The following is a 12,279-nucleotide window of genomic DNA, read 5'->3' on the forward strand; positions in this document are numbered from 1 at the left end:
TGCTTATTCTTAGGTCTCTGTTACCCCCACCAGAGAATTAGCTCATCTGCCTATGGGTTTCCATGGTGTCTTGTGCATAACTCTACTGGCACTTAATTACAATAATCCTTATGGTTACATCTCCTTTCATGGACAAAAGAAACAGGAAGACTCAGAGAAGTGAAGGTTGCAGCCACCTCAGCTGGAATTGAAAGCTACACTAGTCTTATTTCTAAATCCACAGTGTTCACTTTCAGCCATGCTGTCTCCTGAAGGCTTGTTCATTGTGTATCTAGTGTTTGCCCCATAGCTGACAATCAATGAGCATCTGTTGGATGTCTGAGTGAATCAGCCAATGGAATGAAGTTTGACTGTTAAAGTTGGCTGGCTCTTCTCTTTACGTACCTAAACATAAACTCTATGCTGATGGGATGGGTTCTCAATGCATGCTGATTTGTATGAGTAATTTTAAAGTGGGCAGATGACTATTACTGATAAGAGTTTATAGACTCATGGACACAGAAAATAAACTCATAGTTACCAAAGGAGAAAGGCAGGGGGAGGTACGAACTGGGAATTCGGAATTAACAAATACACACTACTGTATGTAAAATAGATAAATGACAAGAACCTATTGTATAGTACTCAGAATTATATTCAAAATCTTGTAATAACATATAATGGAAAAGAATCTGAAAAAGAATATATATATATATATGAATCACTTTGCTATATACTTGAAACATTGTACATCAACAATAATTTAAAAAAGAGCTTTCAAAAGTATTATAATTCTTGCCACACTATTTTTGTATGCAGTCTGTTGTTTTGATGTATACAATGTGGCAGGTATGGTTATTCTTAGGAAATGAGAGAGAGAGAAACTGAGACTAGGCCTTCAGGTTTCCTGAGTCCTAATCCCATGAGTTTTCCCTGTCTCGTGGTTAATTCTTAGTGGAAAGTAGAGTAAAAGATAGCATAGAAAGATGCTGCTACCCAAAATTGAAATGGGCCATAAATAAAAGTGGAGTGATCATATCCACAGTTGATCTGGAAACAGAAGATATGACATAGAGCTTACACTCATGCTTTCTGACTCCAGACACAAGTTCTATTTGAAAAACATGCTTAGTTGCATAATAATAGATTTTATTGTTACAGTCATGCATGCTAAAAGTCATTTATATACTGAAAACATACTTTTCCTGTTTTCTTACATGGACTGGGCTGAATGTCTTGACAAGACATTTAGGAAGCTGCAGGACATGATAAAACTTCCCCGGATTCTGAGCAAATGCTCACCACCCAGGTCCCCACTTCAGGCCTAATGCATTCATTCTCCAGCTGCCCAGAGCTATTGGCTCCTGACAACCAAGGCTGGGTCCTTTGCGAGAATCTGACCTTGGCTGAAAGGATTCTGCATTCTGGGTCAGAGGCCCTTTCCAAGGGCAGCTTGAATCCTGTGACTGGTCAATGTGGGACTGCAAAGACCTGGTCTCCTGCCCTCCATACAGGACCATTCTGAAGGGTCATCTCAGAGTTAGAACTCCCCCAATAACACCAGCAAAGGTCTTTATTGTAACTGCATCCCAGTGCAGCTACTTCCTCTGCCTAGTTCTGCTTTCTTATTTTCTTACAGGCTTTGTTCTAAATGTGCAGTTCAACAAACTCCCTGCATTCCTGTTCCCATCTCAGAGTCTTTTCAGGAAACCTGACCTAAGACAGATTCGTTCATTCTCTTTGCAACTAGTTATGAAGATACCATTTGGTATCCATTTGCCATTTTGGTATTTTCCATCATGTAATTTTTATCAATCAATCAGTTAATCAACAAGAATTGATTCCTCAGTGACACGGGATCTGCAAAACACAAAAACAATAAAACAAAATGGAAAATATCTATGACTTTCAAATTACTTGGTTTTTCTGCTTATTTCCAGAATTCTCTATAGAGTCTTACAACTAGATTCCAGTATAATGTTGAATATAAAAATATTTTATTTTTTCCATTTCCTATTGGTCTCAAATCAATAGAATTGATGCTTTTGAATTGTGGTGCTGGAGAAGACTCTTGAAACTTCCTTGGAGTGCAAGATCAAACCAGTCAGTCCTAGAGGAAGTCAACCCTGAATATTCATTGGAAGGACTGATGCTGAACCTGAAGCTCCAAAACTTTGGCCACCTGATGCAAAGAACTGACTCATTGGAAAAGACCCTAATGCTGGGAAAGATTGACGGCAAAAGGAGAAGAGGGTGACAGAGAAAGAGATAGACAACATCACTGACTTAATGGACCTGAATTTGAGCAAAGTCTGGAAGACAATGGAGGGCAAATAAGCCTGGCATGCTGCAGCCCATGGGGTCGCAAAGAATTGGACACGACCTGATGACTGAACGACAGCAATCAGTCTCAATAGGGTATGGAACAGACATTTTCCCAAGTAGCTTAAGCAAGAAGGGATTTATTACAAGATGTTAAGTCTCTTGTAGAATGGAGGCTGAAGGAATAGGCTTGAGGTTGAATTTCCATAGCAATTCCCGAAGGCCCATCACAGAACTAAACCACCAAGAGAGCTGCCGTTACTGCTACAACCAGGAAGTCAGATGGAGGCAGAATCCCGTTGCTGTCTTCAAACTCTAGAAGGCACCATTTTCGGTTTTCAGAGTGCCCCCCCCCCAACTGCTGTTAACTCCAGAACTTCATTCTTCTGCAGCCATCTGGGTCAGGAAGTGGGTACCTTGTATCCTTCCTCTTGCTACCTATGGATCTTGTGACCGTGTTCTGGGACCTCTGCTAATGATGCCCCAGAAGATGCAAAGAGTCAGTGACATGCTTGCTAAGAGAGATAGTTGTGGCAGTAGAGCTCTGACCACTGCCATCTTCCACATCTCACCCTTGGGCATCTGACCGACCAAACACAAATTGTACCCGAAATCTTTTATTTTGGGACACAGAGTACTTAGCTTCCCAGTGTTGGAGGTATAGAAAGACATGTCAGGACAACCTTTTTCACATTTTGGACATACTCTGCTGTAAAATTCATTTGATCCACACATATATAAAATCACATTCATGTCTAACTGAAATAAAAGATTCACAAGACAATGTGATGCCCCCAATGGCTTCTATTCTAGTCTCTGCTATGCTATGCTAATCTAGGCTACTCCACTCCATTATGAAATGCTGGTCTTGACCCACCAAGTTGATTTCGTGACCGACTAATGGATGACAACTGGTAGTTTGAAAAATACTACACCATAAGAAGGGAGAAATGGATCTACTCTACTGTGCCCTTCCTTGCCTCTGCATTAACACAAAGGATTTAAGGCTGATCACAGAAGGGATTTAGTAATCTGATACAGAGTACAGTGGGTTGAGAATCAGGAGAGCAAGTTATAGTCTTTGGGGCAGCAATTTCTCCTTTTATAAATTTGTACTTTGCAATAGCTCTGTGTGCTTAATAACCTGATTGACACTTGTCTGGAAAAATAGAGAAAAAGAATGATTGGTACCTTGTAACTTTTCAGTAGAAGCTGGATTAAGCTCACAAGGCAGTCTTGATGGCAAACACACTTGTGGGTCAACTGTTTGTACTCCTAAAAAATATTGTTTGGCTTTAATTAAGTTCCTGGTTATACACGTAGGTGTAAAATCTAATGATTTATTCTAAGAGTATGATGGTGTGTATTGAATGTGAAGTGTAAGATTAGTTCACCTGTTGCATGTTTGAAGGTGATTGTTAATTTCACTGTTAAGGTGTGTAAAGAATTTAATCCCTTAATGTAGAGCTTTTAAGTAAAAGCTCATATTTGCCAGTGACTGAGGCTTTCAAGAAGGACTTTTTTCTAATTCAGTGTAGGTTGGAAGGTAATTGATTTTTAAGAAAGAAAAGCCTATTGAGAAGACAGAACAAATAAATATTTAACAAATGCCTATTCTGTGCCAAATAGTGTGCCAAACCTTTCATTTGCAATAACTCTTATAATCCTTGCAACAATCTTTAAAGGAGGACTTATGATTCTCATTTTTGCATATGAAGAGGAAAAAGGTTAAAGTGATTAAGAGGGGCTCATTCAAGGTCCTTAAAAACCCGCAAGGGAAAGAATGTGGAATTTGCACTCAGTTCTGGCTGAGGTACAGCTTTTGCTTTTCTTACTGTACCAGAATGTCTCTATTGCTTTCATTATTTGTTCAAGGTGAGTATAAGTGAAAAATACTCAAAACAGATTTTATCAGGCAGACTGAGGTTTCATGTTTTAGAAAAAGAGACATTCTAATGGGTACTTAAACTGCCCATTTTATCCTAAGCTTTCTAAGACATACTTTGCTCTTTCCAGGGCGTTGATGTCCAAAAGCAACTGGGAATTGTGAAGATGATTTGCAGGCATTATTTTAGCATCCTATGGTTTCCTTGTGTTTGTGATCATGTTTAAAGAAACTGACTGGGAGAATTTATCATGTGTCTTAGTCACTCTTTGCTACTCTGTGGACTGTAGTCCGCCGGGCTATTTTGTCCATAGGATTCTCCAGGCAAGAATACTGGCATGGATTGCCGTGCCCTCCTCCAGGGGATCTTCTCAACCCAGGGATCGATCCCAGGTCTCCCACAAGGCAGGTGGATTCTTTACCGTCTGAGCCACCGGGGAAGAATTTGTAAGTAACCTATAAGATTTCCATAGGAATCTCCACTTTGTAAACTTAACACGAGGGCGTATCATGTATATGGGACTTTAGTTGTGTCTGGTTGTAGTAGAGTGAGGAATGCCAAGCTTGTAAAACACGGGAAAAACATCCAAAAGTGTTTAGGCCTCTTTTAAACATCTTAACTCAGTATTTGTTTTTGAATGGTTCCCGTTTTAGCTAAAATACATAAAATTAAGTAAAATATTTGGTTAAAAAGAGCACATTTCAATGTGATTCTTCACCGATGCAATTTAATTTTTATTACCCTCAGTACAGAGGTTGAGCTGACATATAAACCAACAGGATATATAATACATGGCTTTGGGACATGTGATTCACATGCTTTCAAGAATCACATTGCTATTCCCCCCCACCCCAGCTAAGTGTCTTATTTAAAAGTTTTCTTTGATTATTTCTTATAAGTAAGCTAATGTGTAGTCCACAGGACTCTGCTGTTAGTTCTGAGGAGGTCCTCCACATAGGTGATAAAGCCTCTTAGATGCTCTCATCAGAATATGTGATGAGTTGTAAAGAAGTTCTGAAGAATACTTAATCTTTAAAAAAATCTTTTTTTTATTAAAAATTATTTTTGTTATTAAATTTTTTATTTTGTATTGGAGTATAGCCAATTAATATAGGGATTAGATCTGATAGAGTGCCTGAAGAACTATGGACGGAGGTTCGTGACATTGTATAGGATATAGGGATCAAGACCATCCCCAAGAAAAAGAAATGCAAAAAAGCAAAATGGCTGTCTGAGGAGTCCTTACAAATAGCTGTGAAAAGAAGAGAAGTGAAAAGCAAGGGATAAAAGGAAAGATATATCCATTTGAATCCAGAGTTCCAAAAAACAGCAAAGAGAAATAAGAAAGCCTTCCTCAGTGATCAGTGCAAAGAAATCGGTACAGAGGAAAACAATAGAATGGGGAAGACTAGGGATCTCTTCAAGAAAATTAGAGATACCAAGGGAACATTTCATGCAATAAAGGACAGAAATAAAGGGCTCAATAAAGGACAGAAATGGTATGGACCTAACAGAAGCAGAAGATACTAAGAAGAGGTGGCAAGAATACACAGAATAACTGTACAAAAAAGATCTTCATGAACCAAATAAACACGATAGTGTGACCACTCACCTAGAGCCAGACATCCTGGAATGTGAAGTCAAGTGGGCCTGAGGAAGCATCACTACGAACAAAGCTAGTGGAGGTGATGGAATTCCAGTTCAACTATTTCAAATCCTAAAAGATGATGCTGTAAAAGTGCTGCACTCAATATGCCAGCAAATTTGGAAGACTCAACAGTGGCCACAGGACTGGAAAAGTTCAGTTTTCATTCCAATCTCAAAGAAAGGCAATGCCAAAGAATGCTCAAACTACTGCATAATTGCATTCATTTCACACGCTAGTAAAGTAATGCTCAGAATTCTCCAAGTGAGGCTTCAACAGTACATGAACCAAGTACTTCCAGATGTTCAAGCTGGATTTAGAAAAGGCAGAGGAACCGGAGATCAAACTGCCAACAATCATTGGATCATAGAAAAAGCAAGAAAGTTCCAGGGAAATATCTACTTCTGCTGTACTGACTATACTAAAGCCTTTGACTATGTGGATCGCAACAAACTGGAAAATTCTGAAAGAGATGGGAATACCAGACGATCTTACTTGCCTCCTTGAGATATCTGTATGCAGGTCAAAAAGCAACAGTTAGAACTGGACATGGAACAACAGACTGGTTCCAAATTGGTAAAGGAGTACATCAAGGCTGTATATTGTAACCCTGCTTATTTAACTTATATGCAGAGGACATCATGTGAAATGCTGGGCTGGATGAAGCACAAGCTGGAATCAAGATTGCTCGAAAAAATAATAACCTCAGATATGCAAATGACACACCCCTTATGGCAGAAAGCTAAGAAGAACTTAAGAACCTCTTGATGAAAGTGAAAGAGGAGACTGAAAAAGCTCATTTAAAACTCAACATTCAAAAAATGAAGATCATGGTATCCAGTCCCCTCACTTCATGGCAAATAAATGGGGAAACAATAGAAACAGTGACATATTTTATTTTTTTGGCCTCCAAATCACTGCAGATGGTGACTGTAGCCATGAAATTAAAAGGTGCTTGCTCCTTGGAAGAAAAGCTATGGCAAACCTAGACAGCATATTAAAATGCAGAGACCTTTCTTTGCTGACAAAGGTCTGTCTAGTCAAAGCTATGGTTTTTCCAGTAGTCAGGTATGGATGTGAGAGTTGGACCATAAAGAAAGTTGAGCACTGAAGAACACATGGTTTGGAATTGTGGTGTTGGAGAAGACTCTTGAGAGTCCCTTGGACTACAAGGAGATCCAACCAGTCCATCCTAAAGGAGATCAGTCCTGAATACTCATTGGAAGGACTGACGTTGAAGCTGAAACTCCAATACTTTGGCCGCCTGATGGGAAGAATGGATTCACTGGAAAAAACCCTGGTGCTGTGAGTGATTGAAGGCAGGAGGTAAAGGGGATGACAGAGGTGAGATGGTTGGATGGCATCCCCGGCTCAGTGGTCATGAGTTTGAGCAAGCTCCGTGAATTGGTGATGGGCAGGGAAGCCTGGCGTGCTGTACTCCATGGGATCGCAAATAGTCGGACATGACTGAATAACTGAACTGATAGCTGACTAACAATGAATGTTGTGATAGTTCCAGGTGGACAGCAAAGGGACTCAGCCATACATATACATGTATCCACTCTCCCCCAGACTCCGCTCCCATCCAGGCTACCATGTAACATTGGGCAGAGTTCCCTGTGAAAAGCATTTAATCTCAACACCAGTGGTAACCATTTATTTATGTATCAGAGACTGCTGTGTAAGCTTTATCTAATTTAATCTTGCCCTAAACTCTCCAAGGCAAACACTGTTATTAGCCTCACTTTAAAGCTGAAGAAACGGTCTAAAGCACCTTAAGGGACTAGGGTCAGGTGACACCACTGGGTGCTGGGTGCTGGGTGGTCTAAGCAGTGCTGGCCCTCCTGCACTTTCCTGAATTCACCATGGAGGAACCCCTTGCCAGTCCTGAAGGTGGGGGCCTGGCCGGTTGTGCCCGGTCCTAAAGGAGAGTGAGAGTGGGAGTGTCTTGAAGGTGGATTAGCCAGAGAATCCTCTAGGTGGATTAGCCTAGAGGGGCAGACAAGGAAGAAGAAATACACTCAGCAGAGATCTTTGCGTGGATAGGAGCTCATGCGGACTCACCGGTTAGGGAGTTGGGACCAACGACTTCAATTGAATGTTAAACGTTAGTTTTAAAAGACATGCTACTCTGACAGTTATGTCCTATTGTTGTTCAGTTGCTAAGTTGTGTCCAACTCTTTGCAACTCCATGGATTACAGCACGCCAGGCTTCCCTGTCCTTTACTGTGTCCCAGTTTCAGTTTCAGTTCAGTCGCTCAGTCATGTCTGACTCTTTGTGACCCCATGGACTGCAGCACGCCAGGCTTCCCCGTCCATCACCAACTCCTGCAGTTTGCTCAGATTCATATCCATCGAGTTGGTGATGCCATCCAACTATCTCCACCTCTGCCTTCCCCTTCTCCTTTTTCCCTTTCACTATGTCCATGCGCTGTATTTGAATTGTAAGAGCTAAGGACTACTCTGAGTACATTTTGGGAGAATAGTGAAATAAATCCCCAGAGACTCCTTTCTCATGCATTAAGATAGAAAATCCTATGGAATTAGATCCATATTTACTTCCTAAATTATAACAAAATCTCAATTTTATTAAGTATAATCTACCTAGCCTTGCATAAAATTAAATACTTAGATGTTAAAAAAAAGACATGCTACAACCACTACCATGGGGACCTCTGTACCATTTGTTTACAAGTCTGGTAACATGGGGATTAATAGCCTAGACTTTGGAGTTGTACTCACTGGACTCTCAACTGAACCCTACCTTTGACTATTTGCTTCCATACTCAGGCATCAGTTCTCTCCTCTGTGAAATGAGGAATCACAATGGCACCAAATGTTCTACAGTTGCTATGAAAATCAACTTAAACAATAATGCAAACTGTTTAGTCCAATGCCTGGTATAGCAGGATTGTCTGTATATTTGTTAGTTACATTAACTAAATTATTGTTAAGATTAAGCCCTTACTATGCCCAGTTATCATGTTTTCATATTTAATACTTTGTTCCTAGATTAAATCACTATCATCAAAGACTGTTTTTTTCCCTCCCTCTGGATGATGTTACGGGGATGGCCACCCATGAATCATGCCTCTTGATGCTGATGCCCTTGTACAATAGTCCCCCTCCACAATGACTGTGGTCTTGGCTATGTGACTTGCTTTGGACAGTTAGGATGTCAGTGGGCATAATATAACCAGAGGTTTGATACACACGCGCATATTGGGACCCACCCTCTTGAAACCTAGTTGCCTTCCCCGAAAGACCAGACCCTGCTAGTCTTGGAGAGATATCCTCAGACCCCATGGGGAGAGAGGCCCAGCCTTCCCAGTGTTCCGAGTGAGCCCAACCCTGAGTCCATTTTCCAGCTGAGTGCAACTACCCAGGGGACCCCAGTGGCGAACAGAACCCACAGAATCAGGAGATTAATAAATTAGTATTGTTTTAGGCTACTGAATGTTTTAAAAATAGCTTAATTATTAATTTTGTTTTTGGCTGTGCCAGGTCTTCGTTGCTGTGTGGGCCTTTATCTAGTTGAGGGAAGCGAGGGCTACTCTCTAGTTGCTATGCCTGGGCTTCTCATGACGGTGGCTTCTCTTGTGGCAGAGCTTGGGCTCTTAAGCTCGTGGGTTCAGTAGCTGTGGCTCCCGGGCTCTAGAGCACAGCCCCAGTAGTTGTGGTGCACGGGCGCAGTTGTGCCGAGGCACGTGGGATCTTCCCGGATCAGGGATTGAACCCGTGTCTCCTGCACTGGCAGGTGGATTCTTTACCGCTGAGCCACCAGGGAAGCCCAGCCACTGATCTTTTGGGGGTTGATTTGTGATGGAAAAATAGATGATTGGCTTATCCTCTGTCACGTCTGCATAATACTGTGCGACCTCACCTTTCATGCAACCTATGGTGATAAGAATGCAGCGTGAATACTGTAATCCCAGTGACAAGTGAACAGCTGTGGGGGAAGAACTCAGAGCAGCACCTCCTATGTCCTGTTGCCAAGAAGTCCATCAGGAGTTGCCCAGGGAGTTGCCAGGACACGGGCCTGATGGGAAAGCCATCACTGTGGCCTTGGGCCCGTGGAAACATGAAAAAACTCCACAGGCACTCCAACTGCTTCACCACAATAACTGCTGCTCACATTTCCATTTGCCAACAAAATCAGTGTTTACAACAGAAAAATAAGACAATTTATATTTTCAGAAATGCGTGTTTTATTTGGAAAATATCAGTGCCAGTTGCACCCTAATGGTGTTTTTCCAAAACATGTGGTTAGTAAGGAGAGTGGAGTAAGGACTTGGGTTATTTTAGAGAGCTCTAAGAAGTTGACTAAATAATATTGAATGTTACTGTATTTGAAGGGATGGGAGCCTGTTTGTACCGTGGCTGCTGAATAGATGTGACATGCGACTTAACTCTTTCTACGTGGGCCAACCGAAATAAACGCACAGACGCTGCTGTGTTTCAGTGACTCAGCTTCCCTTCCTGGACCTCTTTTTATTCTTTTCATTTAGATGAAATGAGTTGAGTGGTTTGGACACTGGAGAGGATGGTACATCTTCAGGGGGAAATACATTTAATCCACGACTGGGATGGAATAGATAAAACAGAATTAATTTTGAATAGACATTAAAAGAAAATTATTTTTAAGAGCTGTTTTAGGTTCGTAGCAAAACTAAGGGAAAGGTACAGAGATTTGCCACATAACCTCTCCTTTCTACATGCATTGCCTCACCACTGTCAACATCTTCTACCAGAGAGGTCCATTTGTTATAACTGATGAGCCTACGTCACCCAAAGTCCCGTTAGCTTTACAACTCTTGGTGTTTGTTGTACATTCTATGGGTTTTGACAAATACGTAATGACACGTATCCATCAGTAGAGTATCATACACAGTAGCTTCACTGACCTAAAAATCCTCTGAAAACCTCCTTGCAAACCTCCTACCTCTGAAAACCACTGATCTTGTTACTGTCTCCATAGTTTTGCTCTTTCCAGAATGTCATATAGTTGGAATCACACAGTATATAGTCTTTTCAGATTGGCTTCTTTCACTTAGTTATCTGCATTTAAGTTTCCTACATGTCTTTTGGTGACTTGACAACTCATTTCTTTTTTAGTTCTGAATAATATCCTATTATCTGGATGCACCAAAGTTTATTTATTGATTCGCCTGCTTGTAGGACATTTTGGTTGCTTCCAAGTTTTGGCAGTTAGACTGCAAACATCTGTGTATAGGTTTTTGTGTGGACGTACATTTTCAACTCACATGGGTAAATACTAAGGAGCATGATTGTTAGACCATATGGTAAGAGAATGTTGTTTAATTTTGTAAGAAACTGTCTGTCTTCCAAATGAGTCGTATTGTCTTGCATTCCCACCAGCAATAAATGAGATTTCCTGTTGCTCCAAACCCTTGTCAGTATTTGTTGCTGTCAGAGTTCCAGATTTTGGCCATTCTATTGGGATATAGTGATATCTCATTGTGGTTTTTAAAAGCAATCTCTTAATGACAAAGTATGTGGAACATCTTTTCACATGTTTATTGGCCATCTGTTTATCTTCTTTGGTGGAGTGTCTCTTCAGATCTTTTGCTTCTTTTTAAATTGGACTATTTGTTTTCTTACTGTTGATTTTTAAGAGTTCTTTATATATTTTGGTCAATAGTATTTAATCAGATATGTTTTTTACAAATTTTTTTTTCATAACAATTTTTAAGATAAATAATCTTTGGGAGATTTAAATTAATCTTAGCATTGTATTATCAAATTAAAAAATTTAAGAACAAATAAAAATACATTAGCTATCGCGATCAAATTTTGGGCAAAGGATTGGTAAACTGTTAGTTCTTAATGAGTCTGATAATTTTATGTGCAGGAGGTATTATAATAAAAATCTTTGTGCAAAAATGTAGTTATGAAAATTATGAAAGAATAGGTGATCTAATTGGCTGAGAAATAGGAAATGTTTGTAGAGAAGAGGGGAATTGCCAGTGTCTCTCCATAGTGTCACTTCTGTCCACTATATAGTGGTTATTTATGTGTCTGTCTGTTCTGCTTAAACTATGAGCTCCTGAGATAGTATCTTCCTGATACGTCAATCTTTGTTGCAGCTGAAATGAGACATAGCAGAACTTAAGTACATGTTTCTTTGATGAATGAATGTTTGAATGAATGTAAACAGACTTAATATTCTAAGGTTTCCATGTAATCGGATTTGTCAGAAACAATCTTAAGTGTCATTTGATGACCATCTTGTGGCACTAAGACATCAGAGATCTTATTACACAGTGGTTGAGAGCTTGGGATTTAAAATCAGAAAGATCAGACAGAGCTAAGTGCTGATTCACAACTTTAAAGCTGTGTGATCTTGAGCAATGTATCACTATTATCTTTAGTAAAATGGGGCAAAACATAATGCCTGTCTCATGGGGTGGTTGTGAGGATTAAATA

The sequence above is a fragment of the Giraffa tippelskirchi genome, chromosome 9 (assembly GCF_054371585.1).
Source record: "Giraffa tippelskirchi isolate mGirTip1 chromosome 9, T2T-mGirTip1v1.2.pri, whole genome shotgun sequence".
NCBI classification, from domain to species: Eukaryota; Metazoa; Chordata; class Mammalia; order Artiodactyla; family Giraffidae; genus Giraffa; species Giraffa tippelskirchi.